General features: G+C 39.3%; 1 protein-coding gene across 2 annotated transcripts in view; it reads left to right on the forward strand.

The window, feature by feature from the left end:
* TAFA2 (TAFA chemokine like family member 2) overlaps positions 1 to 17210 on the forward strand; it is a 355777-nt gene that overhangs the window by 19232 nt on the left and 319335 nt on the right. Inside the window, exon 1 of one of the 2 annotated variants that reach the window (XM_057316454.1) lies at positions 11665 to 12219. The exons of the other annotated variant lie outside the window; for it this stretch is intronic. The gene's annotated coding sequence lies outside the window, so the exon portion shown is untranslated. Of the gene's footprint in view, positions 1 to 11664; positions 12220 to 17210 lie in introns of those variants that run through there. 2 annotated transcript variants of the gene reach the window in all.

Genomic DNA, 17210 nt, shown 5'->3' on the forward strand with positions numbered 1-17210 from the left:
TGAGAAGTGGGATTTCTGGATTATGTGGTAAATCTATGTTTAAGTTTTTCAGGGGCTGCCATGCTATTGTTCATTGTGGTAGCACCATTCCCACCAGCAGTGAATAGGGTTTAATTTCTCCATACGCTCATCCCCACTTATTTTCTGTGTGTCACTGTAATAAGAGTGAAATGGTATCACTGTAGTTTACTTTGCATTTGGCTAATGATCAGTGATGTTGAACATCTTTTCATGTGCTTATTGTCCATTTGTGTATCTTTTTTGAAGAAATATCTGTTCAAGGGACACCTGGGTGGCTCAGTTGGTTAAGCGTCCGACTCTGAATTTTGGCTCAGGTCATGATCTCAGGGTCATGAGAAAGAGCCCCTCATCGGGCTCCTTGCTGGGTGTGGAGCTTGCTTGAGATTCTCTCTTTCCCCATGCCCCTCCTCCATGCACAGTCTCTCTCAATCTCTCTCTCTAAAAAATAAAAATTATAAAATAGAAATATCTACTCAAGTCCTCTGTTCATTTTTAAAATCGGTTTGCTGTTGTTGTTGAGTTATGAAGGGTTCTTTATATATTTTGGATACTTCCCTTATCAGATAGATAGTCTGCAAATATTTTCTCCTATTCTGAGTTGATGCACAGAAGTTTTTTACTTCTTTGATGCACAAAATTTTTTAACTGGGAGGAAGTCCAAATTATTTTTTTGCTGTTGATTGTGCTTTTGATATTACATTTAATAAATACTTGCCAAATCCAGTGTTATGAAACTTTCTCCCTATATTTTCTTCTAAGAGTTTTATAGTTTTAGCTCTTTTTAGACCTTTGATTCATTTAAAATTGATTTTTGTATATGGTATATTATACCTGTTCTTTTATTTCTGTAATTCCAATAAAATATAAGCTCAATGAGCTCAGGCATCATGCCTGTTTCACTTTGCATTATATCCCCAGTCCTTCTACTAGGGTTTGGCACATGGTAAAATGTGGAGTGAATGAACAAACAAAAGGAGATATTCAAATGAAGTTTCTAAAGCAAATAAATATTTATTTCTCATAATCAGAATCTTGTACCAACATGAGAACTTATTTAATTTATTTTTATTTTTTTTATTTTTATTTTTTTAAAGATTTTATTTATTTATTCGACAGAGATAGAGACAGCCAGCGAGAGAGGGAACACAAGCAGGGGGAGTGGGAGAGGAAGAAGCAGGCTCCCAGCGGAGGAGCCTGATGTGGGGTCGATCCCGTAACGCCGGGATCAGGCCCTGAGCTGAAGGCAGACGCTTAACTGCTGTGCCACCCAGGCGCCCCGAGAACTTATTTAATTTATATTAGTCACCTTCTAAGTGAGCTTTCTTCTAGCTCTTGTTTCTTTGACCGTTTAGCCTAGAAGTTATATTCCTGGAAGTGTGGTTTATCAGATTTAATGAATCTCCATCGGCTACGAGGGAGGTGAAACCTAACGTAAATAGTGTGAGGTAATGTAACATAACAAATGTAACATTGAAAAGTCCTCTTTTTTTCTGAAGAAGCAATGGGGGCAAAGAGCTTCAGAGCAGATTCTTTCAAAGAATTTTTTTTTTTAAAGATTTTACTTATTAGGGAGCATGAGCAGGGGAGAGGGGCAGAGGAGAGGGAGAAGCTGACTCCCTACTGAGCAGAGAGCCTGACGCGATGTGGGGCTCCATCCCAGGACCCCGAGATCATGACCTGAGCTGAAGGCAGACGCTTAACTGACTCAGTCACCCAGGGGCCCCAGAACAGATCTTCTTTTTAGATTCCTTAAGTTTCGTGTTAAAGACACTCTTTGTGGGGCGCCTGGGTGGCACAGCGGTTAAGCGTCTGCCTTCGGCTCAGGGCGTGATCCCGGCGTTACGGGATCGAGCCCCACATCAGGCTCTTCCGCTATGAGCCTGCTTCTTTCTCTCCCACTCCCCCTGCTTGTGTTCCCTCTCTCGCTGGCTGTCTCTATCTCTGTCGAATAAATAAATAAAATCTTTAAAAAAAAAAAACGCTCTTTGTCTAGTTTCTTTATTTTATCTGGGAAAATATAGTCTTATTTATGATTTTTTGCGTGTTATGTGAACAGTAATTGAGAAAATGGGCTTGAAAACTTGCTTCTCTTATTGATTAGAGGATAGAGGAGACTCTTCTCTTCCATTCCTCCTCTTATCTCAAGAAAATCTGCTTAAACTCTTTGTGCAAGAATCTGCTGATAGAGATGGGGAGGTCTGATGAAAGGAAGACAAGTCCTTGTTTATTGATGATAGAGGTTGGAGGGCCTGAAGAGCGGGTCTAGGGATGGATAGACTGGGACAGTGGGTAACAGCCTCATCTCATCTGGGGTGGGGTAATCCCTCTGGTGAGCTGTGGAGTGGGGCATGAGGGCCTGAATAGGTAGTGAAGAAACATCTGTCTTGGAGAAGCCTAATGTGAGAGAGGGGTCTGCCAAGGTCAACAAGACTTGGATTTTCTAGTTCATAGTGGGAATAGCAACTGATGAATTCCCTAAATTCATGAATCCTAAAGTTTGGCATTATGTGTGATGAGTATGGGGTCTTCTAGGGTGGCTCAAAGAGGTTTATTATTATTTTTTTTTTTTTGAGGAAAGAAAGAGACTTAGGTATTCTTCTAATTCAAATCACCAAAAGAGCTGAATTTTGAGTCTTCTTTCGAGCTCACGTGGCCTGGGGAAACAACTGCTATATCAAGAGAGCCCGAAATGCTTTAACTGATGTCAACGTGTCTTGTTATAACTTTTCTCTCTCACTGATTGTTTTTTTGAAAATATAAGTTTAATTTTTTAACAGTACCAATTATGAATTTAAAAAACAAAAATTCTCCAGGTGGGTTTTAGAGTGTCACTCAAGCTTCTATCATTCACAGAAGTGTCTGCCATCTTGATTACTTCTTTGTTCAGTCTTTACTTCTAGGCAGGAGTGCTTATGATGGTCTAAGCATGAGGCCGACTACTTAGGAAGGAACGTTTTAGCAGAAGTAAATAAACCACTGGAGGGAGAACTTGCCTTTCACTATTCTCTTTTCCCCTTTTTGGGGAGCAGTATTTCTCCTCTCATAAAAATTATTGCAGACTCATGTCCAAACATTGCTCTCGGATTTTGGCAAACATTTTCAACTGTGTGTTGGTAAATATGCCGAGAGACCTTTCCCACTTCTTGTGACTATAACTGTGCCCCGCTCGGTTCAGCATCATTTGTATTACGTCTCTACCTTTGCACTGAACTATTATAATTAGAAAGAGCAAATGGCAAAATGCTAAGGATTGTCATAATTGCGTTCATTATTTAAACAAGTATTAGGTAAGCTATTAGGTATTTAAATATTAAGCATATAATTGGGGAGTGGTTTTGTGTTCTCAAAAAGCTTCCCTGTAAACTGGGATTTGAAAACTGTAGGAGGAAAAGGAATATAATAGGTGAAGAAAATATTAGAAACACGTAGTGCAGTTGCCAGATGATTTTGTCTCTTTGCATACCTAGCACAGATTTTGATGAAAGGTTGGCTTTTTGGAAAATGTACTGTGTACTCATACTTAAGCCATAAATCTCTTGAATTTGGAGTTCAGTTTAAAAACACCCTGGGAATACTGATGCATTTCCTTTTGAATGTATCTTTAGAAACACACACACTCAAGCACACATACAATGAGAAGAAAATATTCTCCAAGTAACAGCAGTGTGGGGAGAATTCAAATCAGCTGATAAAAAATAAAAGTCACGTAAATGCTAAGGCTATTAACATACTTTAAATGTTGTAGATATTTTAATGACAGGTAATGTGTTTAGACTCTCGTACACTAAAGAGGCTCCTTACACTAGTTTCCCCACTATCTGGCCATTGCTAATAAAAATAATATTTAAACATATAAGACCTATTTCTCTCTCATGCTGAAACTCTGGAAGACAAGCCCAAGTTTTTAATGGCAGAATACAGTTTTATTTGTAAATGGTGTACAAGTCTTTGTAGTCAAGTGTCGTTTGGGTTTGCAGCTATAAAAATACTCTTCAGGCTCAGATAAGCAAAAACTCAGCCATATTTAACTTTGCTTGCCTTGATGGTAGGGAGGAAAGGGAGTTATTAAAAGTTAGATATTAATTATCCAACTTATTTAGATTTTAGATATTAAAAGATAAAACCTGCTATATTTGGTATGTACCACAGAGAAATGTTTCATTGGATTTTGGGGCATGTCCTGTAAGCATTTTTCTACTTTTTGAAAATCATTTACAAATGAAAATTCTCACCTGATAACAAGAAGGTTTGAAGGAAGAAGAGGTCTCTGTTGTTGTGAAAGTTGTAGAACACAAGTCAGGGCATTTTCTGCCCCCCCCCCCCATGATGATTCAGATCAGACCCTATCCTTGTCCTATCAGATCAAAACAGGTTTATATCAGGCGAGATTGCTGCTTTGGTTTATAATCTTGATTAGCAAAATAAAAAGATAATTTAAAAAATAAATTCCCAGTGCTTGGAACTTAGAAGAAACTTAAAAAAAAAAGTTTATTGAGGCAACAGAATCTACTGGTTAAGAGCCTTGATTCTGGGGGCGCCTGGGTGGCACAGCGGTTAAGCGTCTGCCTTCGGCTCAGGGTGTGATCCTGGCGTTGTGGGATCGAGCCCCACATCAGGCTCCTCCGCTGTGAGCCTGCTTCTTCCTCTCCCACTCCCCCTGCTTGTGTTCCCTCTCTCGCTGGCTGTCTCTATCTCTGTCAAATAAATAAATAAAATCTTAAAAAAAAAAAAAAAAGAGCCTTGATTCTGGAACCAGATGGGGAGAGTTAAAATTTCAGCTCCACCACTTACTGTGTATGAGTTTGAGGGAGTTTCTTTTTTGGGTTTGGTTTCCTCATCTGTAAAGTGAGAATAATAGCACCTACTCTCAAAGGGTTATTGCAAAGATTACATGGGAAAAAAAATTACCATAGAACATGGTGGACCTGTAGTTACTGTTACGTGTTAACTGTTCTTTTTAGTGAGTGACCAAATGACACAAAGTATTCTTAGAGATGATGTTTTAAAAATTATAGTGGATATTCTTTAGAATTCAATTGAAATGTTCCACTGTGATGAGTTTATGACTAGTTATTATTTCTTACATGATGTATTACTGTCTTTGCTTGACTTCATAGCCGCAGCCAAAGACTGAGTCCGAAATCACTCTCCTTGGAAGTAATTTCTGTGGTTGGTAAGCTTCCTAAAGGCAGAGCTGTGTCTTGTTGGAGGCAGCCCCGGCACCCCAGGCTGGAACCGTATTTGGCAGACAGCAGTTCTCAGTAGCGATTGCATGAACGCGTACTGACTGTGTGCTATGCCCTGTACAAAGCAAAATAAACAAGACGCGGTGTTTGTACAGTTGAAAAAAAAACCCAGTTGCTTATTAATAAAGATGACAGGGAGCAACAGTGGAATAGGAAGTGCCTCAGGCCAAATGAGAAGAAAATTGGAATCTGCTCTTGGTTCTGTTCCTAACTTGCTAAAGGAAAAATCATTAAACCTTTCCTTAGACTCAGGTGTTTTTTTTTTTTCCCACCTGTGAAGGGAGAAAAGTAACCCAGGCTACCTATTTTACATGATTTTTTTAAATTATAAAATTAACATGACAATAGTTGTGAAGGTAACTTGAAAACTTAGAATGATTAAGAGTTAAAATGGTTGCAAAGATATTATTATAATTCTATAGATAGAAGTAATACTTAGGAGGAGGTTTTAATGCTAAGAAAAAATAGACCATTTGTCAAAGGCTGGGGAGGTTGCTTGTTCATGAACTGGTTGCATAGACTACTCGTGACGGCATTAACATGAAGTTAAGTTGAGATAGTCTTTCCTTTTCTGTAACCCTGTAAGTTTTTTAATATAAATGTGTTACGTATGAACGTATGGTTATACAAAGTGGGAATCCTTGTTTCATAAATTATGAAACTGAAGGCCAGGAAATTCAGAGATTTAATAGATCCACACTTAATAATGAATGGATTTTAGAATTTTGTAAAGTTTGTATATGTGGTAAATCAGAGAAGCCATAACATTCTCCCCCGTGTCTATTGTCCCTTCTTTTTTTTTTTTTTAAAGATTTTATTTATTTATTCGACAGAGATAGAGACAGCCAGAGAGAGAGGGAACACAAGCAGGGGGAGTGGGAGAGGAAGAAGCAGGCTCATAGCGGAAGAGCCTGATGTGGGACTCGATCCCAGAACGCCGGGATCACGCCCTGAGCCGAAGGCAGACGCTTAACCGCTGTGCCACCGAGGCGCCCCTCTATTGTCCCTTCTATTTGTCCTTCCTCTCTGTTCAGGGGGTAATGCAGTCTAGTGCATGATTATGTGGTAGAAAGAACTATAATTAGTAGGCAGAATTTTAAGATGGCGCACAAGATTGCTACCCTCTGGCATACATCTTTATATAATTCCATCTCTTTGAATGTGGGCCTGAACTGTGACCATATGGGGCTTTAAGAAAGGGAGATTATCACTGATGAGCCCAGCCTCATCAGGAGCATCTTTAAAAGGGTCTGCCCTCCGCTGGATAATGAGATTCAGAATGAATGGGAATTTGTTTTGTCGAAAGGGACAATCCACATTGCTAGCTCTGAAGATGGGGAGGCCCGCGTGATGAGGTGTGGCTGGCCTCTAGGAGCTGAAAGCAACTTCCAGCTGATAGTCCACAGAGAAGGAGGGACCACAGTCCTACAACTGCAAGGAACTGAATTCTGCCACAACCATTGTCTTGGAAGAGTAGCTGAGTTCCACATGAGAACGCTTCCTGGTTGACATCGTGAGTTTAGTCTGTGAGACGTGAGTTGTGAAACCAGTCTTTGTTCTTGGACTTCTGACCTGTAAACCTATGAGCTAATTAATTAGTCTTGTTTTAAGCTGCCAAATTTGTGGTAATTTGTGATACAGCGGTAGAAAAATAATAGGGAGATTAGGGATTGGCTTTGCCGTTAGTGTGGTACTTGAAATACTTTCTGTGAGCAGCTTCTGAAAAAAGTGAGTAGGTTGAACCAGATTAACTTGAATATCCTGAATTATTTTAGACAGAAATACTGATTTGAGATCGTGGATTCAGTCACAACGTGCTGTTAAATCTTTATCAAGTCACCTTGTTGACTCCAACCCCAAGACCTATCAGAAATATTAAATAACTTGAAAGTAATTGATAAAATATATTTTATAAACTTCTACATTTTAAATTCATGCTCTTTTTTCTTATGTCAGTTTACTACCCGCCCCGTGACAAGGATGATTGTGAGTGACAGTGATGAGAAATGCAGACTGAGTTCGCAGATTTGGGGACGTGTGTGTGTGTGTGTGTGTGTGTGTCTGATAAATGAGGCTTACCAAATTCAGATATATATGGGTGTACGAGACCAGCAATTTGCTGAGGCTTCTGTTGCAAACGTTTAGAAGGAAAGGAGCTTCCCAAACAGATGTTGGTGTATAGTTCCTAGAGAACTGTGGTTGGAGACAGGGGCATCTGCAGATGAAAGGGCATTGGGAATAGTCTGACTTCATGGGCTCCATATGACCCTACACAGAGAGAGTTATAGTTGGAACTTGAATTGCTTTCAAGAAAAAATTGTGAAATATGCGCATGAGCTGGGCTGCATGGATCTCCAAGGGCCAAAATGAACTAGAGTGGAAGATATTTGTGTTTTCCTCTCTTCCTTGTGGAGCATGGTATTGCTCTGGCAATATGAAGGCTCTAGGTACTCAGGGATATACCCAGAGGAACACTGACCAGCCACTGAAGGAGAAGACTGAAACCATTCATGGAGAGAGGAGATGCAGGAGAGCTAACAGACTATTTGCCTGTGGGGTAAGGAGTAGAGATAGTAAGTCTAGGGCATGTTGATTTTGAGGTTTCTGATATAGAAGGAGATGTTTTAAAATACGGACTGGGAAGTTAGAATGACCTTGGTATTGAAGACATAGATTTTGACAATCAGCATATTGGTTCCAGTCGAATTCATGAATGTGGATGAGATCACCTTGGGGGAGTTTATGGTATAAGAAAAAGCTCTGGGGACAGACAGGCAATACTGGATAATACTGATAAGTTGTCGGAGTTTGAAAGAGAATTGGAACCAAGTGATATTCTAGCAGCGAAGGGAGAAATGGGGTTTTAATCTTTATAAAATTTCTCCCATGCTTTGTAATACCTGTTGCGTAGCTTTAGAGGGATTTAATGATCCAGTCACTAAAACAAATTTCTTCTCGGAAATCAGCCACACTCAATGCTCATCCTCATTTCTTTACCAACAATATTACTTTCCTTTTAACAATCCAGAAAGAAGTTACCAAACATTTCCTCTTTTGTAATTAAATAATCATTACTTGCTAATTTAAGAAGGAACTTTAATTTTTAATTTACTCTTATATAAAAGATAGCTTATCCAATGACTTGGAGCCAGACAATCAGTGAATACTTCTTTGTCAATTAATGAAAACAGAACAGAGAATAAAAGCATCTCATTAAACCATGTTCATATATTTTGTAGCATCTGAAATCACTAGTGTCAAATTAATTGAAAGAAGTATCTTTAAACTGTTGGTTTTAGGGAGAGACCTAATCAAATCAGTCAGCAATAATTTTTCTAGGTTGGTAATTAATGAATTTAATAATTTATCCAGTGTTGAATAATTCCTTTTATGGCTGATGGATCCATAAATAATTATCTAGGATTTGAAGAATATGCATTATTTTCATTTATATTAAATATCTCAGACAGTTAATCACCTAATCTATGTACTGGAGGAATCTAAAATTCACTGAGGCTTTATTTCTATCAGAATTCCACTTCTGAGTTCTTTTCTCCTCTATACAGGCTTCTTGTCATTGTCCCCTGCCCCCTGACTTTGAGTCTGCCCTGAACAGCTATTTACATCCTGAAGGCCTTCAGAAAAATGGTCTTATATGAATACTAACCCATGGGGATACTTATGGAGATAAAAAATAAATTATATCTCTATCCCTTCTGCCTTGTGTGTTGTAGAACAGAACTGCTGGTTAATTCTCTAGAAAAAAAAGGGTGGAAGTTCTTGTTTGATTACCTTCTTTTAGGGGGTAGGAGAAATATTCTTTAAATAGGATACAAAATTGGGTGAAGGATTGGGAAGGTTCCTGGCTGATATCCACAGACGTACATGTGGTGTCTAACCCTAGCAAAAGAAGAACTGGAAGGGTCATGGGGAGAATATTAGATTTTACTGAGGAGGTTACCTGGAAAGCACTAAGGAAAGGTTAGGAAGCAGAAAAAGAAAACCATCACAACTGTCATGTCAGTAATAAGACTTGGCTGAAATCCAGGACAGAAAAGTGATTTTTGAAAAAGTGATACAGATTTTGCACTGGAAATATTAATTTATTTAAAAAAAATCAATTTCTATTTCCAATGCCTTAAATCTCACTGAGTTATCCTGCTAACAAAACCTAAAGATAATTTGGAGGCTTTCTCCTAAGAGACTTTAAACTTTAGAATTTTTCATTTTTCTTTTCCCATTCCTCCACGTAGATTTATTCGAATTTTCAGAATAATACAGGTTATACCAGACATGCTCAAATATATAGAAGTAGGAAAGTCTGATCTTAGCTAATTTTTAATGTAACAGCAACAGGCAAAATTCATTTTCCTTTTGAAGTAGACAGCTCAAATTAGCTGAATTTACCAAGTCAAACATTAGCGGTATCGTTACAAAGAGGTGGTACAATGTAGTCTTGAAGCATAGATTTCCAGTTTAATACGTCCTATGCCAGTTTATAGTTGGTACTGTTTGTCATCACTTAACCACTCTGAATTTTAGTTTGGCAATTGCAAAATAAAAGGACTATAATGAGGGTCACGTGAGAATGTTTTTGGAAATGTTTTGTAAACCATACAATTTTTTAAAAGATTTTATTTATTTATTTGACAGAGATAGACAGCCAGCGAGAGAGGGAACACAAGCAGGGGGAGTGGGAGAGGAAGAAGCAGGCTCATAGCAGAAGAGCCTGATGTGGGGCTCGATCCCATAACGCCGGGATCACGCCCTGAGCCGAAGGCAGACGCTTAACCGCTGTGCCACCCAGGCACCCCTGTAAACCGTAAAATTTAAGTTCACAGCCATACAATTAAAATGTTAGTTATCATTAGTATAATAATCAGAAAGCAATAGTTTCATTTATAGCTCATGCAGGTGTTCTTGATGTTTGGTCTGTACTTGCTCTGGAAGAACTTAATGGATTAATAATCCTGCAGAAGTAAAGACAAAAGCTCCTGTTGGTTATTGACGAACACACACATACGTATGTATGTGTGTGAATGTGTATACTTACAAACATACATGTGTGTCCAATTTATTAATTAGAGTAGGTAACCTGTTGCAACAAATAGACGTCAACGTAATGGTCAAATAATAGTGGCTAAGTTCAACGTTTTCATCTGGCTGGCAGCTCTGCTCCTTACAGTCAACTGGGAACACAGCTGAAATGGCCATGATAGCTATGAGAAGGGGGAGACTGTCTAACTCGGTCCACTGATTTCTACTCAAGCAAATGAGCTGGAATTTGCACACACCGCTTCTACTCATACTTCATTGGCAAGAGCTTGGATATGTGGCTACATTTAAGAGCAAGGGAACCTGGGGTTTGATCATCTGTAGCTTGGGGTTCATATCCCATCTAGAACTTCATTGCTATCAGAAGAAAAACTGATTTTGATGGATAGCTATCCTGTTCACTATGATGGCATTGCTTTTTCTTTATTTCTCTTTTAATAGAATATCTAGAATGTTAAGTGCTTTGCATGTTAAATAAGATGCCATGGAAGTGGTGTATTTGTGTCTGGTATACAGTCAGTACTCAAATGATGTTGTTATTACTAACATTTCATTTAATAACAGTGAACAAGAATGTTGTATTCTTGGTGCAGTGCTTGGCATCTGAAAATACAACACGTGTCCATCTTTCATGTGTGACCAATTCCTGTAGTTGTTAAATATTTAGATATCCTCTAGAGAAAGGATTCTGGGTGTCCTCGATGTGAATATTGCATATATAAGCTTGCTGAATGCTCTTTGTTGTGAAAATGATGATTGGAGGATGTGGCTTCAGAAGCAAGAGAGAAATAGAATTTCTTATTTTCAGAGTGCTCAATATCTATGGATTTGTTCTGTAAAAGAAATGTGACATATATAATGTCTTACTGAAAATGCTTCCAAATTAACACATTGATCGCCATGAATTAAGAATTAGCTCATAAGACAGATGACACCCTAAACAAACTAGAATTTGAGGGGTTTAAAAAAATCCTTCCTTTTGAATGAGTCCTTCAGTTTCAGGATTAAGTACGGGAAATTGTGCAGGTCAAAAACGTGTGCTTACTGACATATGCCGGGAAGCCTCTCTGCCTCTGCCGTCTTGTTGGCTGGAGTGTTGTGGTGCCTGGTGGTCTATATTCTGCCTGGGCACAGAAGTCTAAAGCTCATCTTGGCGTTGCCAAACATTCTTCTCGTGTGTGTGTGTGTGTATGTGTGTGTGTGTGTGTTTTAACTCTGGAAAGTAAAGGGATAACAATACATAAATTTAAAGCACTACTGCATCCATCAATAGCTGTACATTTAATGGAAAACAGATATTACTACAAAGTGCTCTGCTGGCCAAGTCAATCAAATGAAAGCGAGTTTGCACCCCCTAACCAAGGCTCAGATTCAGCACACGTATTTTAATAAACCTATAATGTAGTCAAGACGGAGCTCTGACTTGCTTCAGCAGCATGCCCACGTGAGGAGGGCTGGTTCCTCTCCTGAGGAACAGTCCATGCACTGCCACTGCTCTGTGCAAGGATTCACTCTTGTCTGGAGAGCCAGAGCGTACGAAGATCCCTGCGCCCTTGAGCCCTCCTGACACTTCATAAGAGAAGAACACGGAAAACGTACCGTATACTTATGGTGTAATCAGAAAAGTATCCAGCAAGTTATAAAAAACAGGGAGGCGCTAACATCGATTTTGGAGCTAAATGGACCTAAAGTCAAATCCTGGCTGTGTCCCTTACTAACTGCAATACTGTGCAAGTTGCCTTTTCTCAACGTGAGCTTTCTCACGTGTGTAGTGATACCTAGCTCATAGGACTGATGTGAAGATTAAATGGAAGAAGACAAACTATGAAAGATGTCTAGTACACGGAAGGGAAAAATACTAGAGTAATAGCGAAATCTTTAGGCAGGAGTGTTTAAGGTAAGGCATTCGTAGTGATTATTTATTTATTTTTTCAGATTCCAGTCTCTGTCTTCTGTTTACTTCTGTCCACTGATCTGCAATGCTTGGTTTTGCTTTCTGTAACGCTATAAATGGGATGTCGCGCTTGCGGTATCGAAAGCAGTGTTTTGGGTTCATTTGTTTTAGCCCTTGCCCTATCCTCTGGGCTGTTCTGGTGGGAGGGATTTTAAGGATCTCGGTGTCTTCTGAGAAGAATAAGAACATGCCCCACATCAGCTCCCTAGGCAAAGAGCTGCCACCAGAAATCTTTGGGTGTCAATTTAACCCAGGGAAAGATCAGATTGTGGACTATATGCTTTTATGGTTGTTGCTTCTAGATGGTATCTTTTAAAGCCTGTTCTTCAATATTTGATGAGTTTTGTAGCATAATCTCTGTCTTTCTCTCATATGCACGCACACACACATTTTCTCATCCTTATGGAAAGAATTCTATCTTTTGAGGTTGGCTTTAAAAAAGTGGCCCATTGTACCAGCACTTAATCAGACAATAATCAGAGATCAAGAAAGTCTCTGCAGTCCACTGCTATTATTATACGTCATTCAATACACCTTGTAAACTCAAATTCCCTGATAATGTTCTAAAAATAAAGCGGCACAGGCAATAAATATCTTAAAAAGGAAGCTGACTTCTATCTTTGGAATTTCCTCTAGTTGCATGCTGACAGCTGGTCTCAGATGGCTCATGAAAGAATGAATGAATGAACAAATTAACATTACTCCCAAGACTAGCAAGCAAGTGTGTAAATGTCTACCTGAAATACTAGAAGGAAATCCACAGGTGTGCATGGGCCATGACAAACATGGTACTTATTACAAATAAAATTGTCTTTATTTTAAAATGTGGTAGCAAATCTTTACAATGTTAGGGAAGAATGCGATGGACTTGAACTTGGAAGCTGTAGCCATGTGCTTGGCCACTACTGTGGTGTTCTTATTATGGGAAAGAACCAAAATTCAAACATCCCAGGGTGACAGTTGAGTCATGAATGGTGATATATTATTAGTTTTCTTTTTTTCAAGTATAAGAAACAAGTACTTGGATTTAACATAAGTGAGGAACTTTTTTACGTGTACCTGGAGCTTAGGAACTGCTCCACACACGTTAGCTAGTGTGATCATACAGTTTAAGGCATTTCTTGTCTATTGTTCACATTCCCCTGAAAGTTGATCTTGCTATTATAATACAATTTGGGAGGGCTGCCTGGGTGGCTCAGTCAGTTAGGCGTCTGCCTTCGGCTTAGGTAATGATCCCAGGGGTCTGGGATCAAGCCCCGCATCAGGCTCCTTGCTCATCAGGGAGCCTTCTTCTCCCGCTCCCTCTGCTTGCGCTCTCTCTCCTTTCTCTCTCTGTCAAATAAATAAGATCTTTAAAAAAATACAATTTGGGTGAACTCCTAGGCCACATAGCTTCTGAAGGTTGCTATCTCCCCAGGAGGTAGTGTGTTCTTAATTTTGGTAATGTGCTAGGTGTGTACAGAATAGAGGATTAGGTGCTGTCCCTGTCCCCTTGATCATAGTAAGAGCATCAGATCAGTGATTTCCAGAAAATAAACGACACAAGCCATAAAAGAAATCTTTGTCTTGATTCTTTCCTGCACCTATGCCATTAGGGAATTTTTGTTATGGTTAGAGATAAACTAAAAAAGTTAGCAGGCTGCCATGGAGCAGTAAGACAATGGTCAGCCTGGAGAGTGGGAGCCCAGTACGGAGCCCAGACGCTATTTATTGGTGGTTTCCACAGATTGCATAACCTAATCCTCTCTGCGGAAATCGTGATACAGAATCACTCTGTTTCTTTTGTGATAGAGGTTTTCAAGCTGGCTTTGTTCATTTCCAGAGAGAACGTGCTTTGTGATGTCCCCACACAAGCAACTTTTAAAACATGAAGAAAAATGGTGGCATTTAGGCACATGCTGTCTGAGTAGCTCCCTTCTATTTGCATGGGTGTTGATGCTGGTAACACTGACACGTTCGATGCATAGGAATTCATCATTTCTATTTTTAAATGATTACTTACGATCATCAATATTTCTGATGGATGCCATCAGGCAGACCACAGCTTCATGTTTTCCAGTGATTCTTAACAATCGTGGAGTAGTACAAAACATCAGACATCCTCTATATGGAGTCAAAGATAACATTTAACTTGGTGAAGGAGAAATCCTCTCAATTAAATTCTTTGAATAATATTTGAAGTCTGGATTTTTCTATTCCATATTCTAACAGTACGCGAGCTCCTCTGATGATTTGACTGGCATGATATATGAGCCCCTTGCTTAACTATTGTAAGACCTATTCCAAGGAGGCAGGTGGAAGACAAGATAATTGCTCGTAGGGTGCCAGCCAGAAAAATAGCTTAGCTTCGATATTTTTCAGCTTTTCAAAAGAATGCAGAGGTGAGATTATAAAAAGAGAATTCCATCTCCTCTCTTTCTCCAGCAGCTCTATCCTACAACTCTGTCAGTGTTAAGATGCCTATGTGGTTGATTTTCCCGGGGAGCCGAGGATGTGCCTGAAGAGAGACCACAAGTCAGCTCATGTCAGGGTATTTGTAATTTATCATTTCTTGAAGGGTCCCTTGGTAGTTCTAGTGTCCTCCTGTCACTTGTACTTAATGTGGATGTTCATCCCAATGTTTTCTGTGTTACAAACAAATAAAAATATGATTTCGCTCACATGTGGAATGAAGGAAACAAAACCGATGAACGTAGTGGAGGGACAAAAGAAAGAGAGGCAGACCATAAGGGATTATTAACAATAGAGACAAACAGAGGGCTGCTGGAGGGGAGGAGAGTGGGGGATGGACTAGTTGGGTGATGGGGGTTAAGGTGAGCACTTGAGATGAGCACTGGGTGTTGTATGTAAGTGATGATCACTGAATTCTACTTAAAAAAAAAAAGATTTTATTTATTAATTTGACAGAGAGATAGCCAGCGAGAGAGGGAACACAGCAGGGGGAGTGGGAGAGGAAGAAGCAGGCTCCTAGCGGAGGAGCCTGATGTGGGGCTTGATCCCAGGACTCCGGGATCATGCCCTGAGCCAAAGGCAGATGCTTAACAACTAAGCCACCCAGGCGCCCCTGAATTCTGCTGAAACCAATATTACACTATATGTTAACTAACTGGAATTTAAATAAAAACTTGAAACAAAAAAACCCCAAATAAAAATATAGAGATCTGTTCTGAGTTGCATCAGTATTTGTATTTTCGAAGTGAGGGAGGTGAAGAAGCCTTATTATTTATAATTTTGTAGAAGCCAAGCGAAAAGGAAATACAGATTTGAGCCACAGTGGAATTGCAGAAAGGAATTTGTAGAATTGAGGATCCGATGCTAATAATCTTTCTATTCAGAAGAACCTGAACAGATCAAAAACTAAAAGCAAAGATTAAAAAGGAAAGTAATGGGGGCACCTGGCTGGCTCGGTCAGGGGAGCCTGCAACTCTTGATCTCTGGGTCTTGAGTTCCAGCTCCACATTGGGTATAGAGATCACTTAAAAATAAAATCTTTTGAAAAGGAAAGTAATCAGGGCACCTGGGTGGCTCAGTCAGTTAAGCAGCTGCTTTCAGCTCAGATCATGATCCCTGGGTCCTGGGATCGAGCTCAGCCCTGAGGCTCCCTGCTCAGCGGGGAGTCTGCTCCTTCCTCTCCTTCTACTGCTCCCCCTGCTTGTGCTCTCTCTCTCTCTCTTGTTCTCTCAAATAAATACGTAAAATCTTTTAAAGAAAAAGGAAAGTAATCAAGAGACGTAGAGTCAAATCAAAATAAGTCACTCAATATATAAAAATGCAAAACTTTGAAGTCAAACATTTTCTTTGCCTTCTCAATGATCCTTGGATATTTAGAAACCTATTTCACAGAAGTTCATGTTGATGTTCTAAGGAGAGTAGAATTGTGTCTGATACTTTACTGTTTTGTGTTGTTTTTTTCAACTGGGCTATTTCAGAAAAGGGTTATCAGCCTTTTATTTGTATAAGGAATTCTGTCTACTTGTAAGTTACTAATTCACGGTGTCCTTTCTCTGTGAAAAAAATGATTATTCCTAGTCACACAGAAATGCCGAGGTTTATCTCAAGATTTTCCTACATGCATTGGCGCTGTCTGGATCACGCTGACATTAATAATCGTAACCTGCTGTTTTATGCTGTGGTGTGGTTCTGCGGACTGTTGGTGTGTTTGTAACCGACATAACAGGAGGAACCTTGTTTTTCTTTTATCGTTTTGTGGCTGATAAGGCTGAGCATAGGTGTAAATATTACTTTTGAGATGGGATATCAGAGTTCTAGCTCCACCCTCATTAATCGTGAACACACACAACACACAGAGCTTTTTCATCAGCGTAGATGACATTTCTTGGTTAATCAAATTGTGTGATTTTTAAACAATTAACTAGAGCTGACGACCTTCTGTAAACTAGAGGCCAACTAAGAATAAAGACAAAAAAGTTCATCATGTATTAGGTTCTGGGCCTGTGCCCAGGTACCATGACGCATTTTTACTCTTGAAAATTGACTTTGTGAGTCTAGGTATGATTTGAAGTTTTCAACTGCACATTTTTCAACATTGTTACAGTATTTTATTGGTAAGATTAGGCAAGAAAACAAAAGCCTCTTATGTTATAAGCGATTATTTCCTCCCAGAACTTTAGCTTGCAACAGGTTGCTGAATATTTAATTTTTGTGATTTGGAAAGTCCTATTGTTGTTTACTCCCCATGTAGACACTGTTGATGTTTTGACTACTGTATGGTTTTTCCTGGGAGCGAGGTGTGTGGCTCAGGTTTTTCTGGAAGTGAGGTGTATCATCTTAATGAGTTCTTTCTTACTAAAATACGTATGTTGTGTATGACATTCTGATTTCATGCGAAGCTTGTACTCATGAAAATAACTTGCAGAAAATGTTTGTACCATGACTGGTTTTTGGAACTAAACTCTTTGAAGAAAAACAAGGCT

Source organism: Ursus arctos, unplaced genomic scaffold (assembly GCF_023065955.2).
Source record: "Ursus arctos isolate Adak ecotype North America unplaced genomic scaffold, UrsArc2.0 scaffold_21, whole genome shotgun sequence".
In the NCBI taxonomy this organism is placed as follows: Eukaryota; Metazoa; Chordata; class Mammalia; order Carnivora; family Ursidae; genus Ursus; species Ursus arctos.